Genomic DNA, 15294 nt, shown 5'->3' with positions numbered 1-15294 from the left:
CATTTCACTGTTTACGTGCTTATTTTATAAACCATACAAAGATTTGTTCAACTTACAAACTTTGTCTTCATAACCTTTCACTACAAAGTCCTCAGGTTGGTCTATGTAAATTTCTTTATCTAATTCACGGTTTTAGGAAAGCTGTCTTAACATCCATATGATGTATCTCCAAGTTGCTTATGGCAGCAATATCAATTAGCATCCCAACAGAAGTAATTCTCGTCACAAGTGAATAAGAATCAAGGAAATCTACACCTTCTTTTAGTTTATAGACTTTAGCTACCAACTTAGCCTAATATTTTTCCACAGTTCCATATATCTAACGTTTCCTCTTAAAGACTCATTTACATCCCATGGTCTTACTCCCTAGAGGTAAACTAGCAAGCTCCCAAGTCTGGTTCCGACGGACTGAGTCCGTTTCACTAAATGAAGCTTCTTACAAGAATGGGGTTTCAGTAGATATCAAGACTTCTTTACAAGTCCGGGGCTCATACTAAGATAGGAAAGTTATGAAGTCGGTTTCATAAGAAGTCTCAAGTCTAATTGTTTTACTTCTCTTAGGCTCAACCTTAACTTCATCTTCCTTTAAGATAAGTTCTGACTATTTGAAAATAAATCTAGAGGATCAACAACACATCTCTAGTGAGGTACATGATTAAGAATAAACATGTTCAAAGAACTCAGCATCCCTAGATTCCGCAATAAAATTCACACCAAAGTCACAAAAAATAAGAACACACAACCAAAAATCTATATGTAGAAGTATACTCAGCATACTCTATATAAATACACAATCGACATTTTTGGTTTCTATCTAGTTCTTTTAGGAAGAGGAATGACAATCTTAGTCAAACACCCCCACACTTTGACGCATTCATAAGGAGGTCATCTACCTTTCCATACTCATCTGATCCTTAAAAGGGTACTTTATTCAGGATATACTAGTTAAGAGGACTGCCCCCCCCCCCCCCCCCCCCCCCCCCACCCCCCCCCCCCCCCCCACAAGGCCGCGGGTAATCCTGAACTAATCAACATGGTAATTTTTATCTCCTTAAGGATACAATTATTATGTTCAAGGCTTCCAATTGGTTTTCAACTTCAAGTTTATACATCTTAAGGCTTCTTAGGCATCATCCTTATCCCTAAGCAAGTATAAAAGATGGTACCTCGTACAATCATCTACGAAAGTTATAAACCATATTTTACCACAGAGGTTTTGGGTTGAACTCATGTCAACTAGGCCTAACTGAATTAATTCTAAGGGCTTAGAATTACTCTGAACATTTGTGCTGAAAGATTTTATATCATATTCATTTTACTTTTGTGTTCAAGATCCAAACTAAATTTGGGTACGCAGCATATGCTAGGAAGTTTATGCATTGACTTATAATTTTATGGTTCCAAGTCTACTATGCAAAATATTCAAAGACACACAAAAGAAAGCACAAGAATCAATTATGTTCACTTCATCAGATTTTCCTTTAAGCTTATATAGACCCTAAGTCCTATAACTGTTGCCTAAAAAATCGATGCCCTTAGTTATAACAAGTTTCCCACATTTAATTAAGATCTTCAATCTTTTACCATCTTCAAGAGAACACGATAAAAGATTCTTGCATATGCTCGGAACATGAAAACTCCATTCAGTGTGAGAATATTACAGATATGAGCTTATGCTCGACCTTTCCCTTTATGCAACCTCTGTCGCAGATGAGTTACTCATATCGAGTTTCTCGACATCCCTTATCCTATGATAAGAGGTGAACATGTCTCTGTTTCAACAAACATACTTAGTGGCTTCAGAGTCCACCCACCAGTCTCTCACATTGGTTATTAAAATAACTTCCGACATCATGTCAATGAACTCGTTTTAATTTGTTTCAACTAAATTAGCATTAACTTTCAACTTATTAAGGTTTTATGTTGTCTACACTTTACTGTCGTATGGCCAGGAATTTTACAAACATAACAATCACCCATAATTAAAGTAATGTCGGATTCAGTTTTACGAAATATACCTTTCCTATGAAGACTACGCTTAAGTTGTATTGGATGTTCTCCCCTTTGTCATCTTTGGAAGACTTGTGTTCATCCACATGCGCCTGGTAGCCATGTTCCTTTTCAATTTCATGTCACAATCCTCGTTTATACTCTGACCACAGACACGGTAATTTACCAATCACCTAATACACCACATCTCACAAACCTGAGTTCCGAATCGGAAAATAATATATGAGTTTTGAAGATAACATCTAGATCTACAAACTTCGTTTGAATCACCATTTCAAAAAACTCATGGTTACCCCATAAAAACTACTTCAGTTAACAACAAATTTCTGCCCGTCAGAATTTTTCAGGAACGTTTCTCTGCTTTGTAAAATATCAAAAAAATACTTTTACAACTCCAAAAATTCTGAAATTTTACGTGGGTAACTATCAGGATGTATACTACATTGTGTAAAAATGGTTCGTCGAAATTCCTTCTAGGTTGAGAGATAAATTTGAAACTCTACAACTGACCAAAAAATCGTTTTTTTCACTCCATAATTAACATCCATGACTATTACAAACTATAATGTCTTAAGATTGTTGGGTGCACTAATCAAAAACAAGAAAAAAATCAAATAAGCAAAAGTTATTGATACTTAGCGCCTTTATAGTGGAAGTGATCAATTTGATGAAACAGACGAGCTCCCCAAATCCCCGCAACAGCAACAAGGCAAAACTTTGGAAAAACAGAGTGAGTCACGTGTTCAACACGTTGCCCTTAAGACATTAGCACCCGGCTACACTCAAGAGTGATGCTATAGCCCTCACAGAACGGATATCTCCAGGATAAAACACCCTACTACTAGCATATGTAGTAGATGCTCAAATTTGAGCTTGGCAACTCCGAAAAAATCATTAAGGAAAATCGCGAACGCTTAAGAAACGCTATAAAATAGTTTCCCTTTAGGGGTCCCTCTAAAATATATAGAGAAACCCATTTCCCATAGATTTTACAAAAATAGTGAATTTTTTTATATAATTGACAAAAACAACTTAAGAAGAGGAACTTCCCGATGTGGGACTAAAAGGTTTATATAGTCTCTTAAAACTACTAAAAAACGGAAAGTCCACAATGTGGGACTAATAAGTTTCATTTACAAAGAAAACAAAATTAAATTTATTTAGTTAAAAACCTTAAAACAACAATTAACTAATATTGTTTCCAGCATACAACAGCTTCACCGTCCATAAACAAGAGAAAGAGATAGCTTACCAAGAAGATCATGCAAGGAAGAGCTTTGGTCCGAATTCAGGTCTTTCTTTAACAAAATTGGACATGAAAATGTATCACCATAAACTGTACTTCCTGTTGGGGAGTTCTCGGGGGTCTTTAAAGGTGCGGCCTTCTTACCTTTGTGTGTGGTAACAATCGCACGGAATTTTTCTACTACTGACGCATCCCTAAACTTCAATGCAAAAGTAGAAAGGGCATCTTTCCCCTCATCACCAATACAAGAATTAATGCAAACAGAAGTTACACCTCTCTTGTCCATGTTAGCAAGCTTCATGTCAGGAAAAAGCCTAGCATTCAATATCAATCTTAAGTTACCTCTGGCTCTCATTATAAGTCTAGCTCGATCAGCAACAGAGGTAGAGATGTGCACTTTCAGTTCTCCCTTTCCTCGTTCCTTCCAGTTTTTATAGACCAGCTCGATTGCAACATTTAAAAGGTATAGAAGCCATAAAGCTTGACCAGTCGAATAAGCGCTTAACCAGTGGAGTCCGGACATCACTTCTTGACGAGAATGAAAAACAAGATGCCAGCTGTATTTAATTACTAAGAAAGAAAAGGATACAATACAGAATGCTTATTAATTAAAGGACCTACATTTAATTAAACAAGTTTGCCAGCTGTATCTTGACTAAAAATCTAAAATGATTTTTATCTAACGGTTTCTGAATCCATCCAACGACGGATAACGTGTTTGCTTGTGGAGCAGTCCCACACAGCTGCGTGGGACAGCACTGCTCAACATGGATATATGGGTTCATGAACTGTGCAAATCTCAAGACTGTTTTATACGTAAATATATTTCACTTTCCTATTTTAGTTAGTGTGAGATCAAACTCAAATATCTAGTGACACTAATGGAGATTGATGGAAAAACGATTAAGTTGTAGAACGACGCACTATACAGTGAAATAGAATAATGAAAATTGTGTTGGTAAAGGAACTTAATGATTTTCAAATGGAAACCCTAACAATGCTTTATACAACCGATCAAGAGAAAAACAACGCTAGATAAAGGGAAACAAGAATTTGCAGAGCTGCTAAGAGTGGCTACATGTTATGTGAGAAAGGAAAAGAAATAAAAATGGTCGCATCTAGGCGGATTAGGGTTTTTATACACTCTATGGAAAAGAAGAAACATGAATCGAAAGAGAACAAGAAATCACAAAATTATCAATTTGGGCAAAATATGAGTGTAGTGAATGGTGTAGAAAACCTCGATTATAATTATTGATAATCGATTTCAATTGTTTTACCTTTATGGTTTTAAATATAATTATCTATCAAATTTTAGAGAGGAGTATCGTTATCAAAAATTTCAAAAGTTTTTGTGATTTTCATGTTAATCAAATTGTAACTAACATAACTAATTATTTGGGGTACCGTTAGTATTTTGTGGGGTATATAAAGGAACTTCCTTCTTGCAATTAGCCGAGGAGAAAATATCTTTGGAAGACATACGTTGTACAGACCCGGTCATGTACAGGAGTTGCAAAGATTTTGGAGATGGATGCTGATTTTGTTGATTTAGATGCTATATTAGGTCTAGAGATCTTTTCTAACGGAGAAAGAAAAGTAGTCAAATGAATATACACAGAAGATAAGAAGCAAAATAAAGAATTGTACTAACGGTGGAGAGATCGGTTACTTTTGATTACACGGTGATTTGCTAAAACAAAACAAAAGCTTGGGTTCTTATAGAACTACCAAAACTTCAACCCACTCTGTCTAATATTTTTCCCACTCCTAAAGAAATGGTATAACACATAACAAATCTATACCAGACCCAACCACCACTAAATGGTACGTTATAGTGAATGCGTTTTGCCGCTTGGAGAAATAGACCAAGTCTTTCCCACATTCACTTGATGCACCCAAATCAAGTCCCATGCATACTGACTTGGCAGCATCTAGACGACCAAAAATGACCATCTAAAGAACAAAGTTATTTGTACCACTATACATATATATTGTGTGCACATGCCAGATGTCATTTTGTTAAAACAATGCAAATATTACTTTATATAATATAGTAGTAGAAAAGAATGCAAGTGGTGTGTGCAGAGAGTGTCGACAATATTTGTGGTACTTTTCCGATGGTGTGAGGCTTGACATTGATAGCCGGCTTTGTCCGTCAAAACCATGGTTATCTACCGTTAGGCCGATTGGCCATTCAGTCCAACATCTCTCATTTGGCCATTCGGCTGGTCTTCAATGAGACCCATGGAGATAACATGTCTTTTTGAAATCTTCTGTAACTATAGTTTTCGTCAAAGGATCAACAATCATGTCATTTGTTCTCAAATAACACACTGTTATTTTCTTCTTCTTCACAATATCAAGCACATATCAATATTTTCTCTCAATATGCTTCTTTACCGGATCACCGCGAAGCTCACCATTTGCAATGGTGCATAATGCTGCTTGATTATCACAAAAAATGTTGATCGGATTATCAGGAATCAATTTCAAATTAAGAAAGAAACCTTTGATCCATACAACTTCTCTTGTTGTATGGTTAACAAACAATATACTCAGCTTCCATCATAGACTTCGCTACACATGATTGTTTCTCGCTGGACCATGATATTGCAACACCACCCAGGGTAAATACGTACCCACTGGTAGACTTTAATCCATCTACGTCTCCTAAAAAATCTGCATCACTATACCCTTGAACAAGTAAAGAGTTAGCACGGTAAGTCAATTTATATCCCTTTGTCTTATGCATATACCACAGTATGTGCTTTACTGCTATCCAATGAGCGATACCAGGATTACTCTAGAATCTGTTTACGAATCCTACAACAAAACTCAAATCAGGTCGGGTACACAACATAGCATACATTAAAGTTCCAACTACCTATGCATATGGTTTTGAATTCATTTGAATTCGTTTTTTTCATTTGCAGGAGCCATTTTCTTAGATAATTTGGTCCCTCTACAGATGGGTGTATCAACAGGACCACAATGTTCCATTTTATATTTCTTTAGAGCGTTATCTAAGTATGCTTCTTGAGACAACCGAATTGTCTTATGAAATATATGTCTAGTTATCTTGATGCCTAATATAAAACTCGTTTCACCCATATCTTTCATCTCGAAACGATATTTAAGCCAAGTTTTAATCTTTACAATCAAATTTAAATCATTACCTAACAGTAATATATCATCAACATAAAGAGATATCATAACAAAAGTACTCTCACTGTTCGAAACATAGATACAAGGATCGTAAGCATTAGCTACAAAACCATAATTAGTGCCAGCATCATGAAAAGTCAAATACCATTGAGGAGATCACTGTTTCAGCCCATAAAGAGATTTGTTTAATTTATAAACTTTATCTATATTATTTTTATCTATGTAACCTTCAGGTTGTTCCATGTATATGTCTTCCTCTAAGTTTCCATTTAGAAATGCTGTCTTAACATCCATTTGGTGTATTTCTAAATCTAAGTTAGCAGCAATAGCTAACAAGATTCTTATGGATGTCAATTTAGCTACAGGAGAATATGCCTCTGAATAATCTATATGCTTTTCTTGTGTGAAACCTTTAGCTACTAGTCTAGCCTTATATTTGTCTAGTGACCCATCATCCTTAAAGTTCTTTTTCAAAATCCATTTACAACCTATAACATTCTTGTTTTCAGGTAAATCAACAAACTGCCATACATCATTTTCATTAATTGATTTTATTTCTTCATCTGTGGCATCTTTCCATTTTGAGCATCAGGCAATTTCATAGCTTGTTTAAAGTTTAAGGGATCAACATCAGATGTGTCCTCATCACAAGAAAAATGTTCATCATCATAAAATTCATTCTCATCCAAAACAACTGCATAATCTTTTAAATAAGAAGGTGGATTCCTAATTTTAACAATCTTAGTAATTGTATCATGCACTGGAGGGGACTGAATCAAATTTTCATTATCTAAAGAAGGTGTCTTATCTTTAGGAATTTCAAACAAATCAACCATACAATTATTAGACATTGGTTCCAAGTTTTCTTCAATGAAATATGCATTTCTACTTTCAATTACACTTATAGATCCATCAACATGAACAACAAATCTATAACCTTTAGAATGATCAACATAACCAATAAAAATGCATTTAACAGTCTTAGGGTCTAATTTAGATCTATTTTTATCTAACACCCTAACATGTACATTTGCTCCCCAAATTCTAAAGTGACTTAAGTCTGGTTTTCTACCACTTCACAGTTCATAAGGTGTGCTGGATACAGATTTAGATGGCAATCTGTTCAAAATGTAAACAACATTAGATAAAGCTTCACCCCAAAAATGAGTACCTAATTTTGAGTGACTAAGCATGCTCTTAATCATATCAAGAATAGTTCGATTTCTACGTTCAGCCATATCATTTTGTTGTGCCGTATTAAGCATAGTAAATTGATAAATAATACCATGGTTCTTACAAAAATCACCAAAAATTTCAGAATTATATTCATCACCTCTATTACTGCGTAGAACTTTAATTTTCTTCCTAACTGATTTTCTACTTCATTTTTATATGCGGTAAAAATATCTAAAGCATCAGATTTCTTAGACAACAAATAAACATAACCAAAACGAGAAAAGTCATCGGTAAATGTCATAAAATATGTCATACCTCTATGAGTTTTAACATTCAAAGGACCATATATATCACTGTGAATGATATCTAACAAATCATTTGATCTAATAGCTTTACCAAAAGTTTTCCTAGACATTTTACCCATCACACATGGTTCACATATGTTAAAATCAATTTTAATTTTAGGAATTAAACCATTGCTAGACATGCGAGATAGTTTATCTTTATTAACGTGACCCAATCTCATATGCCACTTAAGCGAATCACAAAAATCAAGAGAATTAGAACACTCATAGGAATAAGCAGAAGAATTAACAACTTTATTAAAATCAGAAGATTTCTGGTTCAAGCGATACAGACTATCAACTTTAGTTCCCCGAAATAAAATTCTATCATGCTTTCCTACAGACACTTTTCCAGGTCGAATTATAACCTCAAAACCCTTATCATCAAGACACGGTACAAACACTAAGTTTCGCCTCATATTAGGAGCGAACAATACATCAGTAAGGACTAAGTTATTTTGACCAGGAAAAGACAGTCTCACAGTTCCGATGCCTAAGACATCACAATAAGTATTATTACTTTGTGTTCGCCAATTTTGATCTTCTTAATGTTAACAAAACAATCCCTAGATTTTGTCACATGTCTTGATGAAGCCGAATTGATCCACCATGCATCTGTATCACAATCAACTAATAGAGATTTTGAGACAACACAAACAATATCCTTAGACCCACTACCACTAGACTTAGAGTTGCTATTCTTTTCTGGGAAGTTGGATTGATAATGTCATGGCTGCTTACAGTAATAACAAGTAATAATTTTTGCATTAAAATTCTTCTTCTTGTTAAACTTGGTAAAGTTCTTCTTAAATGGCTTCTTATTGGGTCCAAAATTCTTGTTCTTGTTAGGTTTGGCAACTTCTTCAGTAACATGAGATTGTGATGATTCACCTCTTTTTTCACGATGTTGCGCTTCAACACTCAACAACATAGGTAAAATAATCATATTGACATCTCTACCAGACATATTAGTAGCTACCACTACAGATTCCCATGAACGAGGAAGACTATGCAAAAGAGTAGAAACTTGCATCCTATCAGGTATGGGGTTTCCTGCAACAGCTAGTTCTTTTGAAATCACAGTCATACGACTGCAATGATCAATAACAGACTCATTTTCTTTCATACGAGTAATATTAAATTTCTGAATCAACAATTGTATATACGTCTCAGACTGTCCCCCATAGTATTGAGTGAGAGCCTCAAACATAACTTTTGCTGTTTGGTAACCTTGATATATAATTTCTAAATATGGATCCATAAAAGTTAACATAGTTGATCTAGCTAGTCTGTCATCCTCTAGAAAACTATCATAACTACGTCTAACAGCGGGACTGGGATTAACAGGTTCTTCTGGAGTAGGAACATCAATAACATATTCTACTTTGTCTTGAAACAGTATATGCCTAATGCGTATTTTCCAAGTTGAAAAATTGGAACCTTTGAGACGTTCAGTCTTACTTAGCTCATGACTTACTGCCTTATATGCCATTGAACACTAAACAGATAATAGAACAACACAAAATTCAGGCAAACCAAAAGTATTAATCACCGATAAAGTTTCTAAGGGGTACTGACCTTTAATTTGGTAGTAAACAAATAAGAGAAGGAAAACCCCAAAAATGGATCTTACTGTGAATTGATAAGTGAGCAAGCAGCAGGTCGGACTCCTCCAATCGATCAACAATGGAATAATTTTATGAAGGAATTAAATAAGCAGGATCCCAGTTGATTCAACTGAAAAAGATTAATAACATCCCCGAATTGAAATAGATCACGTCTTTAGTTAATTGATTGAATCAGCCCACGTCTTGTTATGAGAAACAAAATTAAAAAAAACCCCAAATTATTGTAGCCCACGGATTGATTTGCTTTTCCCTCTTTGAAAAATCAACGAACCATACCAAATATTAAATTGAGACTAGTTGTGAACTTGAATTAATTAATTGGATTCCGTTTCACAACTTGATTTGACTTTGACTACTCTCACAGATTAGTTAAACCTGGCTCTGATATCAATATTAGGTCTAGAGATCTTTTCTAACGGAGAAAGAAAAGTAATCAAATGAAAATACAGAGAAGATAAGAAGCAAAATAAAGAATTGTATTAATGGCGGAGAGATGAGTTACTTTTGATTACATGGTCATTTGCTATAACAGAAGCTTGGGTTCTTATAGAACTACCAAGACGATATACGTTCAACCCACTCTGCCAAATATTTCTCCCATTCCTAAAGAAGTGGTATAACACATAACAAATCTATACCAGATCCAACAACTGTCATAAACCTTCCATATTGTTTATGTTTTGGGCACCCCCTTGAGTTTTAAGGGCACCCCAGTAGTTTTGTTAGATAGTTTTAAACGGAGTTAGATAGTCGTTAGTCGAATTGTATCAACCACACGTGTGTTGTGCACGTTATTCCTGTGAAGGAGTGGTTTTAGTCTGTAGTCGTCTCTGTATGATACATTAAGAAGAATTAATCAAATTTGCTTTTCTCTCTCTCACTTTCTGTTCTCCCCAGTCCAATCTATATCCTTAGAGATTCCGAGTTGTTTTTGTGCTAATTTGTAGTGTAGATCACTACAATTGGTATCAGAGCACTCGATCCGAGTGTTCCCGTGTAATCATGGTGACTCAGAAGGAATTTGATGCCCTAAACAAAAGAGTAAATGAATTATCCAAGGAGCAGAGTGAAGGTTTCAAAGGTTTGAGTAAGAAGATGGATGAAGCTCAGAGTACGATCTTTTCAGAGCTGCTAGCAGGATTTGGGAATTTGTTTGATACTTGAATGGCTTCACTAGAGGCTAAATTTCTTAACCATCAACCGACGGGAGGTGGAATACTTAATACACCAAACAAACCTTCATCTCAATCAGCCGGAAAGGGTTCAGAACCGGAAGGTAACACAGATATTCTCGCTAATCAGATCTCACATTCTCATAAGACAAAAGTCGAATTTCCTAGATTTGATGGGAATAACCCCAGGTCTTGGATTAGAAAATATAACAAATTCTTCCAGCTACACTTGTTAGACGAAGAGAAGAAAGTTATGATGGCCTCTTTATATTTGGATGGTAAAGCAGATGTGTGGTATCAAGACTACCAAGTAGGTAGAGAGGTGATTTTGTGGGAAGAATTTTGTACTGATATAAATTTTAAGTTTCAGGAATTAATCCATGATGATGTAGTGGGTGAGTTTAACAAACTGAGTCAGGAAGGTACAAAGCTAGAGTATCAAGAGATCTTTGAGGAGCTTAAGGCTCTCATGATAGCTAAGAACCACTACCTCACTGAATCTTACTTTACATCAAGCTTTATCAGTAGATTAAAGGAGGAGATTAGAATGGTTGTTCATATGCATTCCCCATCCACTCTCAACCAGGCAATTTACTTAGCCAGAATGCAAGAATCCCTGCTGGAGAAAACGGATAGAAAAGCTAAGTATATTTCCAAACTTCCTCCCTTAACTATATTTGGGAGAAGTTCTAGAAGTTTTGTGACTCCTCGTAAGTCAAACTCTCCATCACCTAGAGGGAGTAGTAGTTCAAAGATACCCCACATCAAAAAGTTGACATATACTGAGATGAGAAAAATGAGAGAGCAAGGTTTGTGCTATAACTGTGATGAAGTTTATCAAAGGGTTCATAAGTGTGTTAAACAACAACTCTACATGCTGGTAGGAGAGGAGGAATAGATGGAGGCAACTAATTCAGAGGAAGCTTCACCAAACAGTTCCCCACTTATACAAGAGCTGGAAGAGCAAGTGGAAATTTGATTACATGCCTTATCTGGTAATGTAGATCATAATACCATTAAGATACAAGGGTTCACTTGGAATAATAGAGACATTACCATTCTGGTAGACGGTGGAAGTACCCACAGCTTCTTAGACCCAAGAATAGTAGGCTGAGTGGCTCAATCATTGAGCCTACTACTGATCTGCAAGTAGTTGTAGCTGATGGAAATAAGGTGTTGAGTGATTCTAGATGCCCACAATTCACTTGGAAAATTCAAGGGGCATAAGTTTGTTTCTGATGTTAGGCTTGTAGACTTAGGTGGGTGTGATGTGGTACTTGTAGTAGATTGGATGAGGACTATAAGCCCTATAAAGTTTGATTTCAAATAGATGACTAGCTCATTCTTTAGAGATGAAGAGAATATTGAGTTGAATGGTAATAATGAAGAGGTGAATATTTCTGCGATGCCAGTTAAGGCTTGCCAGAGATATATCAAGAAGAGCACAGATGGGATTATGAGGCAATTATAGTGCATCACAGCTAAGGAGTGAAAAAGCGGGGGTATAACAACCACACCCAATATTTCGTTTGGAAATCTGAATAGACAAACTCCAATATACTTTCAAGAGAATTAACTAGACAGTTAGACTCAATCTAGAGAAAAGTATATCAAAGAGTTTTATATCTCTATCTCGCAATTCAATCTACAATCAACAAATAGGAATTTTCGAGCCCGATTGAGTATAAGAGAAATAACTTGAACAATACCAAAGACCAATGTTCAAGGATCAATCAATTTCAATCAACAACCAAAGGTTGGATATACTAATTCGTCGATTAACGCGCAACCTGTGATATTTCAATTATATAACAAAATATAATGCGAAAAATAAATAACACAGACACCAGAAGTTTTGTTAACGAGGAAACCGCAAATGCAGAAAACCCCCGGGACCTAGTCCAGATTTGAACACCACACTATATTAAGACGCTACAGACACTAGCCTACTACCAATGAACTTCAGACTAGACTGTAGTTGAACCCTAATCAATCTCACACTAATTAAACGTACAGTTGCACTCCTTACGTCTCTAATCCCAGCAGGATACTACGCACTTGATTCCCTTAGCTGATCTCACCCACAACTAAACGCTGCTACGACCCAAAGTCGAAGGCTTGATAAAGAAATCTGTCTCGCACAGAAAAGTTTATAGGAATAGATAAATTTGTCTCCCATAGAAATACCTACGGGTTTTGTTCCGTCTTTTGATAAATCAAGGTGAACATGAACCAATTGATATACCATACTTATATTCCCGAAGAACAACCTAGAAATATCAATCACCGCAAAATAATCTTAATCGTATGGTAGCGAAACAAGATATTGTGGAATCACAAACGATGAGACGAAGATGTTTGTGACTACTTTTTATCTTGCCTATCGGAGAATAAATCTCGAGCCAATCTTAAAGAAGATAGTACTCAAACACGATAGAAGATGCAATATCATATCACGCAACTACAGAGAAAATAGTTGGGTCTGGCTTCACGATCCTAATGAAGTCTTCAAGTCGTTAACCTACAGGGTTTTGTGAAAAACCTAAGGTTAAAGGAGAATCGACTCTAGCTTATGCAACTAGTATCACACATAAGGTGTGGGGATTAGGTTTCCCAGTTGCTAGAGTTCTCCTTTATATAGTTTTCAAATCAGGGTTTGCAATCTAAGTTACCTTGGTAACAAAGCATTCAATATTCACCGTTAGATGAAAACCTGATTAGATTCAAGCTAATATCTTTCAACCGTTAGATCGAACTTAGCTTGTTATACACAAATTAAATGTACCTTCATTTAGGTTTATGTAGTCGTACCTAAACGTGTACACCATGTTGGCTCAACAATAGTTAACCAAGGTTAGCCATATTATTAATCTCATATCAACCTTATTCATCTTAACCATAACTAGTTCAAATGACTCAAATGAAACTAGTTAAAGAGTTGTTCAATTGCTATATTCTCATAGAAGTATAAAAGAACACAATTGAAGCAAAATCGGTTTGATTCACTCGAATCACTTCATGAACATTATAGCCACCATTTTCTAAGAATGCATTCCTTATTATATAAATGTATTAGTTCATGTACATAACCGAATTTAGAACTTTAACCTTCAAGTATGCAAGAATGTACACAGACTTGAAATACCCAGACTGAATTTGGGTTTCGCCAGTATGGGAACGGGTACGCATACCTCCAACCCCAGCAGAAAATATTGGACATGAACCTTACGCCAGTACGCATACGGGTACACATACTTAGGTTCTCGGACTTCTCAAACCAACAAGTACGCATACGGGACACATACTATGATTCCCGGACATGAACAACATATGTGCAAGAGTATACAACATATCATAATCCAATAATGGTTAAGTGTTCTAAACTCTTATTTCAATCATTGAAACTTTCTTAGAGGATGACAATAGCCGTTTTCACACAGTATTAACATCAAAGCAATTTTCAAGTTATTGAAATAATCATAACGAAACATTTCAAGTCTACACACAAACCATGTAAGATGTTACTCGGCAATTTTCACATGATCATCTTTTGACTTTCGTCAAGAATATAAGATGAACTTGGTCGAAGCGAAAGATTTCCAACACATATTTCGAGAAATATGTAAGCGAGTTAAACTCAGCTCGAAATCTCAAATGTATATAATAGAAAACTATATTGTAACACGACTTATATCTCAATATAGGAGATATAGTAGAAATAGACTTTCCAAGTGATAGATGAGTTTCAGTCTCCACATACCTTTTAGTTAATGAAGTTCCACAATCACTCCTTAGTAATTCTTCGTCTTAAATGATGAACGTCGTGAAGTCTAATGCTCAACTACACAATCTATCCTAGTCCGAGTCATCTATAAGTAGACTAGAAATCAAGACTTCTAGTTTTGATCACTAACATTGACAAACAAGCTTGAGATAGCAACGCTTGCGAGTTCGACCGAGCAGTGCTCTAACAATCCCCCCCTTTGTCAATTTTAGTGACAACTATCAATACATATGGATTACAAAATAAATAAACTTTGTAGCTTCTCATCCAAATTGTTGATCTCCTTTGTTCTTCAACATTACTCGAAATCTTCGTCACTTTTAAGTACTCCAATGATTCCAAATATGTTCAACTCAGATCATAGTTGTTGAAGATCCATAGCTATAACAATGAGAAAACAGTTGCTCTTAACCATTGTTATACGACGTCATAATATCATTATACATCATCAAAGTTCAATTGTATCACAACTTTAACAATAATACTATGTGAAAAAGCGTGGGTATAATAACCACACCCAATATTTCGCTTAACAATCTGTATGGACAAACTCCAATATACTTTTAAGAGAATCAACTAGACAGTCAGACTCAATCTTAATAAAAGTATATCTAAGACTTATATCTCACTTTATCGATTCAATACTTACTCAAGCAAATAGAAATTTGCGAGTCTAATTGAATATAAGAGAAATCACTTGAACGCTACGAAAGACCAATGTTCAGGATCAATCAATTTCAATCAACAACCAAAGGTTGGATTTCCC

The sequence above is a fragment of the Papaver somniferum genome, chromosome 3, assembly GCF_003573695.1.
Source record: "Papaver somniferum cultivar HN1 chromosome 3, ASM357369v1, whole genome shotgun sequence".
NCBI classification, from domain to species: domain Eukaryota; kingdom Viridiplantae; phylum Streptophyta; class Magnoliopsida; order Ranunculales; family Papaveraceae; genus Papaver; species Papaver somniferum.
This window is presented reverse-complemented; position numbering follows the sequence as displayed.